We start from the raw sequence: 16,432 nt of genomic DNA, 5'->3' as shown, positions 1-16,432 counted from the left end.
CCGTTAACAAAGAATGATAATTGAAAGATGGCACTCAGACCGGTAGTCATTGATAATGCAAATGAAAAAGCCGGCGCCGCCTTATTGAATATCGTCCGTGTTATCCGCGATTACTTCACATGCGTTCAATTATGTCTGACATAATAGACTTTTTGCAGGCCTGCATGTGTTGATGAACACTTTAGGGTAAGTGATGGGCACGAGGTGAAGATGGTTGGAGGCGTTAATGAGATAGTTGACACTTTGGGGGTTAATGAGGGGCTGGAGGGAGACAGCTAAACGACTGGACTTCTGCTTGGATGAGCATTATTGTGGCTGCAAGAGGACAGGGTTGTAACTGCGCATTTGACATTGTGGGTTGTTTTGTATGAAAAACACACACTCCTCTCTGCTGTATTTTTCTGCGATAATAAAGAGAAGATTAGATGCATTATCCATTGTTCTTTTGTCTTGACTATCCTTGAGGGCTTGCTTGTTACAAACGCTGATGCGCCTCAATGCTCCTAAAACAAAGTCAGCTGCGGCGAGGGAAGAAAGGAGGCGGACAGGATGGGGATAGGATAGGAGGAGAAGTGAGAGTCCCCCCACTCCACAGATCTCCCATCAGCTCTTGTCATCCCTCTAATGAATATCAGTTAAATTGCTCCGTGGTTGTGAGGAGTTTGGATGTCAATGTGATTTGTGCGAGTGTGGCGGATGGAGGGGCCCGGCCTAATGAAAGGCGAGCCTGGCCTGACAGAGTGATGAGCATCAAGCCCATCAGACCAATCACAGCAGAGTGGCTGACAGCACCCACAGACAGACGGCTGAAGAGGACAGGCTATGTATTTAGAAAACAAAATGGCTGGCAAAGCAGTAGCGGATGTCTGCAGGGCACAACAAAATTCATCGCTTCTTTGAGTTTGATTGTGATGCGAGCCACTCGGTCAAACGCTGTCGATGCTCTGAAAAATCAAATGTTTCTCAGAGATTTATTGGAGCCACTTGTCCTGTTCTAAAGCGCTGCGTTAATCAGGGTCCTGATATATCAACAGGTCAAGAGGAAGACATGTGTGAAGAGTGAAACAGCAACGTTATCGATCAAGTATCCCAATGGCTCCGACAAAAACCTTGCATGTCACGACGTAAAACAAAGTCAGAAGAGTTGCTCAGTCATGCAGCCTCCGCTCCAAAGGTGACATGATGGCTTGTGACAGCCTCAAAGGAGTTGTAGCAAAGCCTTAGCCAGCTTCACCTTGGACCTTCGACCTCTGTCTTGCTAATGTATGGGAGGAGTCACGCGATGACAAAACGACAAAATAAAGACTAAACTTCATCTCGGTGTCATCATGTTATTCCCATATACGGATGCTGTTAGAAAGCTGGTTCCGAGGTTGCGCCGCAGAATTTTTGGAAAACACAGCGGATCGAAACGCAGTGTTCACGGCCCTGCAAATTTGTGGATTTTTGGTCCAAAAGTCTTTGAGTTCTATTTTTTCTATCTCATTCATCATAAGTTGGTAATCATTTATCAGTACCTGATACCAGAGGTGGGAGCAAGTGTCTAATAAGTCTCAAGTCTTTAATCTCAAGTCTCGAGTCCAGTCTCAAGTAAAGACGTGCAAAGTCCAAGTCAGGTCTCAAGTCAAGATAAGACAGGCCGAGTCAAGTCCGAAGTCACAGGCTTGAAATTTTCAAGTCCTTACAAGTCACAAGCACTGTTTAATTCCTTTTTAGCAATGAAACAAACTTGTTACAAACTTTGACAATTGTTGTTTTTTTAAACAAAATAATACCATTGTGACAAAACGTAGTCACAGAAAAAGAGTCCTGACGTAGCATTCAGGATTTATGTCATCCACACATTTGGTGTTTCTTCTTCAACCTGATTGGACGTTAGGAGATGCATGATTCAAAGGGAAAATGTGTTATTTTGCTGGAAGTGACTGAAATCGAAAAGTATTTTCAAGTCATCAGACTAAAGGCCGAGTCAAGTCCCAAATCACAGATGCCACAAGATGCAAGTCTTTGGTGATATTGTGATGTTGTGAAGTCGAGTCCAAAGTCATCAAAAATGTGACTCGAGTCCACACCTAAAAACAGGTCAAATACATGTACCACTATTAGGAAGCGCACATTTTTTACATGTTTTAGTCTTCATGCTACACTGATCATATTTTTTTTGTCAGGTGTTGAGATTTCTCACTTTGAACGCACCACAGTTGTGTGCTGCACACAAAAGTTTGTTTGGCTATGGAAACACTGACCACACGTTAGTGAGTCATTAGTCACGAGTGGTGAATACCTCAAAATTTTAAGGAGGTTCTAAGTTGAGCTTCAAAATGCTGAAAGAAGAAATTGAAGTGAGACAAAAACAAAACTGACTAAGCAATTATTGCAAACAAGCATTAAAGTGAAATAGGCTGTTGTTCAGCTGATCAAAAGTTTAAGACCACAGCGTCTGTCAGGTACTCTGATCATGATCTCTTGATGGCAAAGGCAAAAAAGCTTTTGGTCTTTGAGCGTGGTGGGATTGTTGAGCTGCATAAGGAAGGCCTCTCGCAACATGCCTTGCATTGCTGCTGAGGTTGGACGCAGTAAGACATTCATCTGAAACTTATTATGGATTATGGAACAAAAAAGTCAAGTAGTAGATGCCAAAAAATCTCACCGGCCCTGAGCCGAAGAATCTCCTTGGCTGTCTGTCAAGACACGGGGCAATCCTCGGCCCAAGTGAAAGTTGTTACCGAGCAGTCCAATAACCATCAGATGGCATCTGCAAAAGAAAGGTTTTAAGTCTTTTTCAACGCCACAAAATCACCAAACATGGTACACTGAAAGATGCGAATAGTTTTATTCTCTGATGAGAAAAAATGTAACCTTGACGGTCCTGATGGCTTCCAACGTTACTGGCATGACAAGGACATCCCACCTGAGATGTTTCCCACACGGCACAGTGGAGGGGGCGCCATCATGATCTGGAGTGCTTCTTCCTTCAATGGAACAATGGAGCTTCAGGTTGTGCAGGGGTGTCAAACGGCAGCTGGCTATGTGGAGATGTTGCAGGGGGCATCCCTTATGACTGAAGGCCCTCGTCTGTGTGGTAATGACTGGCTTTTCAACAGGACAGGCAGTTCACAGTGCATGCCTGACAAAGGACTTCTTTCACATCCTGCGTGTTCCCCTGATCTACTGTAAATCCAACTGGGAACATTTGGGGATGGATGGCAAAGGAAGTTTACAAAAATGGACATCAGTTCCAGACAGTGGATGCCCTCCGTGAAGCCATCTTCACCACCTGGAGCAACATTCCCACTAGCCTCCTGGAAACACTGGCATCAAGCATGCCAATCAACCAATTGTTTAACAAGAATGGCACGACTACTCATCACTGAGTCCTTTTTTGAACATTTTATTTCCTTTTTAGGGGGAGGGTTAGGGATTTTTTTCCAGCTACGGTCTTAAACTTTTGATCAGCTGATGAACAGCCTACAGTATGTCACTTTAATAGTTGTTTGCATTCATTTGCTTAAAATTAAATTGTTGGTCTCACTCTCATTTTTTCTCTTTTGCATGTTGAAACTCTACTTAGAAACTTTTTAAGATCCAGCGCTGCAAAATGTGAATTATTGCAATTTTTCAACTGGTTTTAACGTTTTGATTGGAGTGTAATAATATCTAAGAATCTGACTTCAAAGTGATTGCTAATTCAAGTCCAATAGAATGTGACGGACAAAGAAAAGCGTGGTACACCACTATGTTGTCAAATGTAACAACTAAGCTATGGTGCGGCAATGTTCACAGTGTAAATCCTTGGGCGATTCATTTTTATTTGTCTTTGTTTGCTATAAAACCAAGCATGCAGAAGAGCAGCCAGCTGACATAAACAGTCCTCTTTCAAGTTTATCTCTGGTCATGTGATACCACTGGGAGAAAGTGTGTGGTCTGACATCTTCAGCGGATCAGGTGCACGGTGTGCGTGCTCTTGCTTAAAAAAATGTTTCAATAGAGACCGATTGTGCACCTCCAGTGACTTTGTCTTTTTTTAAACGTATAGAGTAGACACCTTTTACCTTTTACTTTACTTGAACTGCAACTACGCTTTCAGCTGCAGTCATTAAGAGTATAGAGCAGAAAGAGAACCAAATGAATAGAATGCCACAGTTTCACAAGTTAACTGTTTATATATGTGTCCAACTATGAAAATGGCTAAAAATGCTAGTGTGCTAATGTTAACATGCCAGCAATGCTAATGTGCTTACGTTAGCACGATAACATGTAGCATAATAGTGTTAAGTGTTTACATATGTGTCTAGCGATTAAAATGGCTACAAATGTTACTATGCTAATATTAGCATGCTAACAATGCTAATGTGCTAATGTTAGCATGACGTAGTATGATAGTGCTAAGTCTTTATATAAGTGTCTAGCTATGAAACTGGCTAAAAATGCTATCATGCTAATGTTAGCATGCTAACAATGCTAACATGCTCAAATTAGCATGCCAGCACTTAGCATGATGGCGCAATGCACCAGGAAGGCTAAAAGTCCTGAATGAGTTGGGGATTTTGACGTTGGAACGATCTAAATCGGTTTACTTTCTTGTAAATGTTCTTCTCATAATTATGACTTTATTTTGAACATTATAACTTTTTCCACGATTGAATTTTCCAAAAATTACAAATTAATTTGTTGTTTTGTTTTTCAAAATATTACAACTTTCAAAAACAACGTCCTTTTTCTTGAACACTTCAACTAAAATGACGTTATTTTTACTCATAATATTACCACATTTTCTCATAACATTACAACTCTTTTCTCTTAATATTTTGACTTTATTTTTATAAAAGTACTGCTGATTTTTCCATTTTTTCTGTTTGTGTTGGGTTATTTATTTAGTTTTCTTGTAAAATGATATTGTCAGTATGTGCCTCGGGCCAATAAAAAAGCAGCTGCGGGCCGCAAACGGCCCCCGGGCCGCACTTTGGACACCCTTGGCATTCACACTGTATTTAAAGATCGTCAATCAAAATTTAATAGGAAAACGGCGCTTGCAAATTATTAACAACTTAACGTGAACGAGATGTGTTTTCTGTGGGGAAAAAAACTGCCTATTTTCAGAGAAAAACAATCAAAATACCATTTTTCTGGGCCATGAATGCTGAATCGTGACTGTGTACCACTGTACGCCCAAATATTAACAAACAAGAGCTAAATGAAGACAGACAAAGAGAGGTAAAGAGTTTGAGTTGGGCTTATTTCCAAAAGTGCCTTCACCAGTGGGTGCCCCAGATCGCTGTCAAAGTCATTTTGCTGTGATATGTGACAGATTTGCTCCAGACACTCTTCTCAGGGCACCTCTCTATATATCGTTAGTTTAATGCACACTGACATGACCAATTATAGGGAGCTCCTTGCTCAAATAGCATGTCAAAACCTGTGTATCAATCCATTAGATCCTGCCCTGTGTCACATAAAGTGCTACCTTTTGCGATCAGTTTTGTGTGTAAAAAAAAAACAAAAAAAAAAAAAAATGCTGACAGAATGGAAAAACATGCCTGTGCCATTAGCGGAGCTGATGTCTTTGGGAGAAGTGGAGCTGTCTGTCTCTCTTTGTTTTTCTGTCTTTGTATGTACAGCTCTCACACTCGCTGGCTCATCTCCGCCACGGAGCGCAAAATGCATAAACAATACATCTACATAATGGCCTGCATTGTTTACTTAGCTCTGAAAATGTATTTGTGCAAAACCCTGAAATGCATTTAGGAGGAATCAGTCACACTGTGTAAAGCCTGGCTGACATTGGGGTGCTCTCAAAAACAGGCAAAGTGTCATAACAGCGTCATATATCTTGCAATCATTTCCAATAAGAGGATGTGGTTATGAGGAGGAAACCAGTATTTATCCGAGCGGGAGTTGCGACGGGCCTCTGAGTAACTCTACATCAACCTGCTTTGTCGGCCATGACGGCGGACGGGAGGAGGTGTGTGATTTAGTGGGCTTGGTCCTAACGACCTCTCTGTCCTTGTGATGAGGACACAGAGCCTCGGGGAGCTGGCATGGAGGATGCAGCTTGGACCGCCTGGCACCTCGCCTGGCACCTCGTCTGGCGCCACGCGTGGCAACACGTCCACACTCCGCCGCCTTTCTGATGGATCTCCGGTGCCGCCTTCATGGAATCAATTTTTGATTCGGTGTTCTCGTCTGATCAGGTATTACAGGAGTGACTAGATTAGCCTTCAATAAAAGGGAGTGTGTGTTTGTGTGCGCCCGTCCAACGGGGTGAAGGTGTAAGCGCCATCAGAGGGTGGAATCATGGCGACTGTAAGAAACACACTTGGCCCATGGCTGAAGCTGCTCTTTTCAAAGGAGACACATCAATAAGGCGCGATTACAAGGCTGACAAAATTAATCTCAAGTGTCATTTCACAGAGATGCAGTTAGAAAGTGCTGTGATCAAGTTACATTACAGAGAAGCTAGCGGATGATTTGGAGAGGAATCAAAATCTCTTTGACTACTCTAATGCTTGGAAAGAGCTTCTTGTCATCAAGAAACATTCCACTTCAGATGACATTTGTTGGGTGTGTTATATAGTACGCATTTAAAGGAGCCTTAAGGAATAATTGGCTGGTTTGCTCCGGGGCTCCACCAACAGTTCAGGAAGCTGGCGCCCAGTGGTGGACTACTTCCTGGTTGCTATCAAATGACTGGAGGGGGGCATTAAGTAGCATCAGCGGGACATCAATAGCAGAAACATGCCCGTCAACATTTGTACATTTTCTAGAAACCTTATGATTATTATGCGCAAGGCTTGAACTCACAAATTCAAGTTAGAACTCAAGCACTTTCATCCCATCCATCCATCCATTTTCTATACCGCTTCTTCCTCATTAGGGTCACGGGGGTATGCTGGAGCCTATTCAAGCACTTTCAATATCTTCAAAATGTTAGTCGTCCCTCGCTAGGGCTGAGGACCGAATTTGGTACCACTGAGCACCAACTGACGTAAAATCAAAAGGTACCTAAACGGCAGTCTCCGTGGAGTGTCATGGCGCCTCTCCTAGAAACATGCAATTCACAAGAGAAGAGGCAGCCAGAGGGAGGGGGCGATTTTTACACCAAAGAGACAAATTAAAGCTACATAAGCTGAAATAAGTGATACTTTTGAGTACATGGCTAAAATAAAACCTACCTGTTTAATAAATGTCAGTGTTCTGGAAGAAGACACTTTAAATAAGTGAAATGACGTCTGGACACATCCCAGTGTGTGGAAAAATATCCAACAGCTGTACTTTAACCAAGGCAAACCACCAAAACTTCATTTTTGTGTTCACAAATGAATTAAAATAGACTGAAAATCCTAGGTGTGTATTTCTTTAGTCAGTAATAAGTATACAATTACAATTGCTTGGATACATTCTGGACACAGAAGACAGATGGTTTGAAAGAGCAGTGAGGGAAGGTTCACAATCCATCTCTGAACAGAGGGGGAGGTCTACGTCATCACCTTTCATCCCTTCCTCAAAGATTCAATCATTTAGCCTCTAACAAATAAACAAGGGACGGCCACCCTGATTTCGGGTGGGTTCATGACCATCTAAAGAAGGTGATACCACCCAAACGACCTTCGTTGACGGGCAGAGGCTCCACTCCATTCTATCCTAACGTTCATCATTTAATAGCACTAAAGAGCCAAACCATTCCTGTCTGGACATGCAATAAATAGAATGGATCTTGCACCAAGCTCTCAGTCTAGAGCTGTCCTATCTAGTCTGACTGGTGTGTGTCCCACCTAGTCGTAGAGCATGAACCTGCTCGGACGAGAGACAAAACATCTTGTAAGACAACCTGAACAGTCCAGTTGCCATCAATTCAATGCCCTGAAAAAAAACAACCTGGATGAATGAGAATATTGACAGGCAATATCCATTATAACATTTTATCATTTATTGTTTCTTCATTGAATTGCATATATAACTGTGTAAACAATTATTGGACAAGTCAGTATTTTGACCATATTCTCACTTGTATGCATATTTTCCAACCCCAGGCTGAATAAACTTGAATGCCTATTGGGTTTAAGCATACCAGGTGATGTGTGTGTGTGTACCGAGGGAGGGTGTGGCCTTAGGAGATGAACACCCTTTATTAAGTGTGCACAATTAATGGGCCAGAAAGGACATTTAGGACAGTTCTTGAAAAGTCAAGAACTGTAAAACATCTTCCATAGGGATCAGCAGCACTCTTGGAAATGGTCAAAATTGCCAAGATATTAGGACGTGACCACGGAACCATTAAATGTTTCATTGCAAGTACACAAAAGGGTCGCAAGAAAGCTGTAGAGAGAAAAACATGCACATTAACTGCTCAATATTTGGAAAAAATCAAACGTGAGACTCCCAGGAACCCATTATCCTGCAGTGCTGTCATATTCCAGACTGTAATCTACCTGGAGTGTCCGTGCACAAGTACGGTACCTGGTGTTCAGTGCTCAGAGACATGGCCAAGGTAAGAAAGGCTGAAACCCGACCACCACTGAACAAGACACACAGGTCGAAAGGCTATGACCTGGCCAAGAAATGTCTGAAGACGGATTTTTCAAAAGTTTTATGGACTGCTGAGATGCGAGGGAGCAGAGGGACGGGTCTCTGGCTGCATCAGCAATGGGCAGAGAGCTCCACTCCAACTCAGACACCAGCAAGGTGGAGGTGGTGCACTAGTAAGGGCTGGGATTATTCAAAGATGAGCTTGGTGGGCCTTTTCAGGTTGAAGATGGACTCAAACTCAACTCCCAAACCTACCGCCACTTTTTTCCCACAGTGGGACAGGAAAAAGTGCGCATCTTTCGAGAAGACCATGATTTTATGCAGGTATGCAGGACAATGCTCCAGCTCATGCATCCAAGTACTCCCTCTGTGTGGCTAGCAAGTAAAGGTCTTAAAATAAAAAAATAATGACATGACCTCATTGCTCACCTGACTTAAACACTACTGAGCACTTGTGGGCCCTAAAACCTAAGATTTAGAGTGAAGAAAAATGGTAAAAATGGCTTTGGTTGCTGCTGAACAAAACGCTGATGGTGAAATGATCGAGAAACTGACAGACTCCACGGATGGAAGGCTTTCCCGTGTTATTGAAAAGAAGGGTGGCTATATTGGTCACTGATTTATTTTTAAATTTATTTGTAAAGTTTGTGTTGTTTGTTTACCATTCTGACTTTAAAAAAAAATGAAAATAAGTCGTGAGATGGGAATATTTTTGGTTTTCTTTGAGTTGCGTCAAAATTTTGCACACTAATAGTTGCTTAATAATTGTGCAAACAGGGATATTCTCAACAAAAGCCAAAACCTCACTTTTGAGGTTTATTAACATTTTGGATTGACCAAGAGCACCATTGTTAAATATTAAAACTAACTATTATTAAAATGTGGACAGATAACACCCTTGTCTTGATGGAAAACCCAAACATGGTGAGCCATAGAGGACTAAGAGCATTATAAGACGCTTCATCATCAAAATCTAATTTGGCAAAGTTAGTGTCACACAGTAATGCATGTCAGTAAAAAAATACACAGTCAAATATGTCAGTTTATCAATGAAAAAATGGAACTACATTTGTCTCTGGGAGCTTCATTCCTGAGTGAAAAAACAAGCTAGACCTCAATCAACTCATTATTTCCTTCTGCGCCTTCGTCAGTGTTCTTAATGAGGATGTCTTGACAGCTCCGTCCCAAGAAGGAAGGCAAACTCAGGACATGTGCTTCTCTGCTCCAACGAGACGTAGCAGGGATTTTGACGCAGGGTGTCACGGTAATGTGACGAGACAAGCTTCGTGTTGTATGGCAGAGCTCGCAAAATGTGCCGCAGTCGCTCTGGCTCGTGTCTTCAGAGCATCATTCTGTCTTCTCCTTGACTGCTATGTGTGGCGTAGGTGGCACTGGGATGGAATGTCCTGAAAAACAAATGAAACGAGAGCGAAAGCGGGGAGAATGAGAGAGAAAGAGGGGAGGAACAAAAAGAGAGAGGAAAAAAAACAAAAGTCAGACCCGTGACCTCTTCGGCCGTGCAATGTGTCTGGAGCTGGCAGGGGACGCAATTGAGAGTGACACTCCTGGTTGGAGCTGCCAAACTGCCACTTCCTGTCCTCTTTATTCACACATAGCAGGAGTTTAAGCTGGACATTTGAAGAGCAGAGAACAGACATGTGTCTCCTTGTACAGCCATCCAGCGTGACTGTCATTATTGTGCTTCACCACGACTCCATCACCGCACCAACACCCGTTGCCAAATAAGGCCGGAAAAATGATTGGACACCTTGTGAAATTGCGTTTTTATTTGTTTTTCCTCTAATTGACTGAAATATGAAAGCGTCCTAACCATTCTTATTGGCTTCATTCAAGTCTTTATGCCTTCTCCGGTGCATCATTGGATTGGGACGTCCTCTGTGGCTCCGAGTGATCAAATTGCTGCACAATTGGAACAATTGGACTCATAATTTTGATATTTCACGTCAAGCAGCCTTTTAACTTTGTTAGGATCAGGTTTGTCACTCTTCTTTGTGTAATCTTCTCTCTTTAATGGCTTTGTTTTCCTCCCTCCCAGCATCGTTATCAATGTTTTCACCAATACAAATGAGATTCAAAGTCCAGCTCCAGCTTTTCATTGCGTTCTGTCCCCCCGGGCTGAGTGTGTTTTATTTCTCTGATTTTCTCCTCTTTCCTACCTTTGTCTTTCCACTATATTCATCTTCTTTTTTCCCTGTTATCCTCCACACTGAGACACAGTCGGTGCTTGCACACATGCACACATTATCCTTGGGCTATTACAGGATAAGTCAATTTGATCCATCCAAGGCAGTGGATGTCATTTTATTCATATATTTTCAAGCCTGGTGACTTTATTAAAGGCTACTGCTTCAGTCTATCCTGAATGGATGAATGCACCCGCTGATGAAACAGAGGAAAAATGAATCCCGCACAAATGACCGCAGCCATCCGGGCTGTCATGTTCACAAAGTCAGACTTTTATATGCAATCGAAAACTGCTTGGTGTTCTTGCAGCACATTTTGTCACAATGTTTTCTATTCATCTGTGAGTGAAGAGACAGAGAGCTGCCTGCCCGCCTTCCAACAACAAGAGAATGGCTGTAGAGATTTCCAGCTTGGGGGGGAAAAAAATGAGATGTTACAGTCCATGAAGGCGCACAGCGGAGAAAGTTGGAAACGACACAAAAATGTGTCTATTCATGCCAACTGGTGTCCTGACCCTCCTCCGGGCTGCCATTGCATTCTGTCAAGGGAGGAAATTAAAGGGCCCTTCACCAGACGTGAGCGCTTCCTCCCCGTTCCGAGCAGGCCTCATCCGTCGCAGCTCAGTCTCACTCGCTTTAGGTCAACTCTTTATTGCCAAAAGTTGCTCTACCATTGTGTGGTTCATTCAGAAAAAAAATGGAGCTGCCTGTCTTTTTAAGGTTAACACGGCGATGCCAGAACACACAGAGGAAGGTCATGTAGAGTTCAGAGTGAGAGCAATGACTGATGGCTTCACAGGGCACCACTCAAAGAGCTCGTGAGTCAGGCATGGCTGGGACCGGACCAGACCAGGTCTGAAGTCACAGACTGCTATTAACTGGATAGGCAGCTGTTGGTCTGGTCTGTATTTGCTGAAAGATGAGCCCCCAAGACTCAAGTTGTCATCAGTTAGCTTGTCAAACGTTAAAAGAAGGCTAACGAGGAAGTAGCGGAAGTGATGTGAAGCTGCCCATTCAGATGTTTCAGTTTTGCTAAAGAAAAAGGCAGCTGTTGTAAAGAATTTCTACTAGGGGTGTCACAAGACCTTGTGTCACAAGATTAAAATGTGACAATATTAAGCTGTCTCGTGGGAAGACGGCAGCCAGACTGTGAACAAAGGCATCGCTACCGTGAATGATAATACACATAACGTGGACGGATTGGAAGCGCCCATTAAGTGCTTTACACACACTATAAACCTTGCAATCCAACCTACCTTGGAATTCCCAGCGTCATTTACTCGAGACGTGTGGCTGCCGCAGTGTTAATGTCCAAGCAGAAGCTGTAGTAATCCTACATTTGATCAAAGTTACTTAAGATTTCTCAGATCAAAAACATAATCGCTCCATAAGACATCTACCATAACATGTGAAGATAGCATCTATTTCACTACTTCCTGGTAGCGCACTCTTGGCATCATGGGAAATGTAGTTCTTCTAGCATCAACATAAAACTGATCTACTGCAATTTGCAGTCGATTTTACATGTGTCGTTACATGACTTCACATCAACATAAACGATTAGTAGTAGCAGCTACAACTCCTGTGTTTATTTTAACTTTTGTCGTTGTTAGTTTTTGTGTCAATTTGTGGGAAAAAGTTCAACAGTTAAAAGCACCATGCTTAGGTCATGCATGCAGAGCTTCTGCTCATTACATAATGCTCTATTTCCTTCCATAGGGTTTATAGTTTCCTTAAGAGCAGCGCGCAAGCTAGCACTGTCTTCCTGCAGAGCCCTAACATCCTTGCATAATGCTCTATTTTCTTTCATAATCTTTTAGCTTCCTTAAGAGCAGCGCGCAAGCTAGCATTATCTTCCAGTAATGGCTTGATATCGTTCAGCACAACTTTGATGTCATTGCATAACGCTCTATTTTCTTCCATAGGGTTTTTGACCTCCTTAAGAGCAATGCGCAAGGCGTTTTCATCTTGCATCTCCTCGATTTCTTCCCTTAGTGCCTTGGTATCCATCCTCAGTGCTCTCATTTCCTCCATAAGGTTTCATCATGGACCCCCTCGATCATACAGACGATGTGGGTGTTCTGCGATGCTATCATTTTTGTCTGTATTTTCAGACAGTCATCAAAATATAGCCTTGTTTGTGTCAAATCTTGCATAATTTGTGATTGCAGACGCCTCACTTTTTGCTCTGTTTGTGCTGCAATATGCTCTTCTTGTATCTCATTCATCTCCTTCTTCAAGTAAGTAATAATATCAGATGTTAGCTCTCGAGAATATTTTCAAATTCTGAAACTGTTTTGTGATTCCAGTTGTCGTACTCCTCCTCATTCAACAGCCAGACTGACCCAATTTATGATTTTGAGTCCGTATTTCCAGGGCCGGTGTCATTTTGCTGTGTGTTTGGCATTTTTGCGAGGCAACCGCTTTAAACTTCAGCAGTTAGCCAGTTAGCGTAACCTGCTAGCAGCTAGCAGCACTCTCAACTAGTTTAATTCAAGGAATGTGTACCTCTCGCCTACAGTATTCGAGTTAAAGTCGAGGGAGTCGGCAAGCAGTACTGATCTTGTTTTCGTGAAGTGTATTCAGGAAAGCACCGAAACAGTTCAACGTTTTCATATCATCAGCAGAGCTCTTGCCATGTAAGTCCTTTCCTTTCCAGTCAACAGCAGGAAAAAAAACGAAACAATTATAGGAATAAAGTCATGATATCGCGAGAAGAAAACTGTCAAAGATTATTTAAGAAGAAAGTTGTAATATTTGATTTTTTTTTTTAAATAGCAAAAATTGGGGGGAAAAAACAGCTGGGTGGAAAAGTGAATTAATGGATGAACTTCATTAGGAAAGTAGAGAGGGGATCCTCTCTGTATTAATGGACACGTGCTCAACAAATGAAGAGTGCGAGACATATGCAAGAGCAACTCCCGCTAAGATGTGATCATGCTGGACAAAGATAAAACAATAACAGCGCCGCTGAAAGATCCTTCCTGCACCACGTATTATATTTTGCATTTTGGTAAGAGATGAAAGTGTCCGAGAGAGAGGCCAGGTCTGCAGGCGGACCCAAACCTGATGAAGCTTTACCAAAAATCTTGCAGATGCTTTCTGTTTAACCATGCCAAATGATAAACCAGTGTGCATGTGTGCGTGTGTGTGTGTGTGTGTGTGTGTGCATGAGAGTGTGTGACAGTTACCAAATCTAAATTCATCCCCTCTTGCCACTGAAAGCCTCCACCTCCCTTTCCGCCCTCGTCAACTATCAGAGCTGTATCGCTTTGCAAACCTCGGCGGTGATGTTGTCAGGCTCCTGTCTGTGAAGTGGCCCCGGCCATAAAACAACAGTGACGTGAGTGATTGATCCAGCAATGAAGATGGCAATACTCCTCTGCATCAATATGAAGGCAGCCTGCGGGACTGGAGCCCTTTCAGACAGCTCTCTGTTTCTCCTCAGAGGAAAAATCCATACACAATTGATGGCAGTTCAAAGAGGGGCTTTATTGTGGGATATCAAATAAAACATCAGAGAACACAGGGAACGGGAGCAAGAGACGGAACGAAAGACTACGCGAGAGTGAGCGAGGCTTTGAAAGAGGAGGGGGAGACACAAAGAACCATCTGCATTTTGCTTTATCTTCCTTTTGCACCTGAAATGTAATGAAGTACACAGACTTTGTTTCACAAGCAGCATGTGGACGTCAACGGTATCTATGGCACAATTACACTATAAGATCCTGCAGGAAAAAACTGCATGAAGACACACAGAAAGGACGGGTGTGAGGGAATGACGACAAGCCAGATAGGCGTGCCGGTGGAGGTGTTAAGTATTTATAGGACTATTTCAGCCTAGATGAGAGAAGTGTAAGTAAAAATATCAGTCGTTTCTCTTCTGTTCTCTGCAGCCTGGCCTCGGGCGAACCTGCTTTGATTTCATCCTGCGCTGACTTCATGAAAAAGATCTTTAACGAGGCTTAATTGTGGTACAGGAACGTTTGGCTTTGATCACAATATCGCTGCTTTTGAATGGGCCCCGACCTTCCTGTTGCTCTTCTTTGTCTTTTTTGTCTAAGTCAGGGGTGCCCAAACTTTTTCCAGCAAGGGCCGCATAACGAAAGATGAAACGATGCGAGGCACTCTGATATTTTGTCAAGCAACACATCTAGATACACTAAGAAGTTATATATATTATTTTTTTTTAACTGCATCTCAGTTTTGTGATACAGGTAAAAAGGCCTCTTATTAGTGTCAACTTTGCTCTTTTTTTTCCTATTTTGTTGGGGGGGGTTTCCAAATATTTAAACTTTCTTTCCATATTTTGGCTTTATTCCCATAACATGATAACTTTTTTCCCCAACCTTTTTCCAAAAATGTAACTTTATTTTGTTTTGTTTGTTTCTCACAAAATTCCGACTGTTAAAAATGAATGTCTTTGCTTTTGAATATTTCACCTATATGCTACTAAACGACATTCTTTTTCCTCAGAATAGTTTATGTTACTAAAATTCCGACTTTTTTTCCTCATTAAAATACGACTTTTTTCTCTTAATATTTTGACTTTATTCTCGTAATATTATAACTTTTTCACCAACGTAATTTTCCAAAAATTATAACTTTACTCACTGGATTGTTTGTTTCTCATAATATTACTACTTTTTTTTTTTTATACATTTTTTTTCTTCAAGAAAAAACAAAAATAATATTATTTTTTGTCGTAATATTAAGACGTTATTCTCTTAAAGTTGTGGCTTTTTCTCGCTAGAGTACAACTTTTTTCTTTTAATATTTGGACTTTATTCTCGTGACATTACCGATGACTTTTGCATTTTTGCTGTTGTTTTTTTTTTCTTGTTAAATTACTTTTTTAGAATGTGCCGAAAAAGAATATAATTATAATTTTTTAAAAGTCATAATATTATGATAAACAAACAAAAGAAAGCAAAGTTGTAATTTTCAGAAAATTAGGTTGCAGAAAAAGTTATAACGTTATGGGAGTAAAGTCAAAATATTAACAAATTAAAGTTATAATAAAGAAACTTTACGAAGATCATTTAAGAAAAAAGTTGAAACATTTAAAAAAATTTAAAAAAAACAAACAACAGCAAAAACGGGAAAAAAGAAAAAGCAAAGAGCAAAGTTCATACTCATAATGCACTTTTTCACCTAAATCACACAATCGAGATGCATTTTTTTCTGTATCCCTGTTTACAACCTTCTAAATATGTTTTTTTTTACCTTATTAGAGCCCTCTTCACATGAAATAACACCCCTATAGTCACCTTTACACGCGTTTTATCCAATATAGTACACATGATAACAGGAAATATGACATCTTAGACCAAGGGTGTCCAAACTTTTTCCACGAGGGCCACATACTGAAAAATGAAAGGATGCAAGGGCCACTTTGATATTTTCTATATAGAAGTTACATAGAAGTTATATATACACTACCGGTCAAAAGTTTAAGAACACTCCAATTTTTCCAGTTATTTATTGGAATTCAAGTCGTTCAAGTCCAATGAAGAGCTTGAAATGGTACAAAGGTGAGTGGTGAAGTGCCAGAGGTTAAAAAAAAAAGGGGTCGGGTTACCCAAAACTGAAAAATTATACAAAAAGGTCTGTTGCAGGGAGCACAAAATGGGTCAACAATTTAAGGCTGTTCTGCAGAAATGGATGCGGATCAAGCCTTGGCATTTGGTGCAACTAATTCC

This window comes from Dunckerocampus dactyliophorus, chromosome 5, assembly GCF_027744805.1.
Source record: "Dunckerocampus dactyliophorus isolate RoL2022-P2 chromosome 5, RoL_Ddac_1.1, whole genome shotgun sequence".
NCBI classification, from domain to species: Eukaryota; Metazoa; Chordata; class Actinopteri; order Syngnathiformes; family Syngnathidae; genus Dunckerocampus; species Dunckerocampus dactyliophorus.
This window is presented reverse-complemented; position numbering follows the sequence as displayed.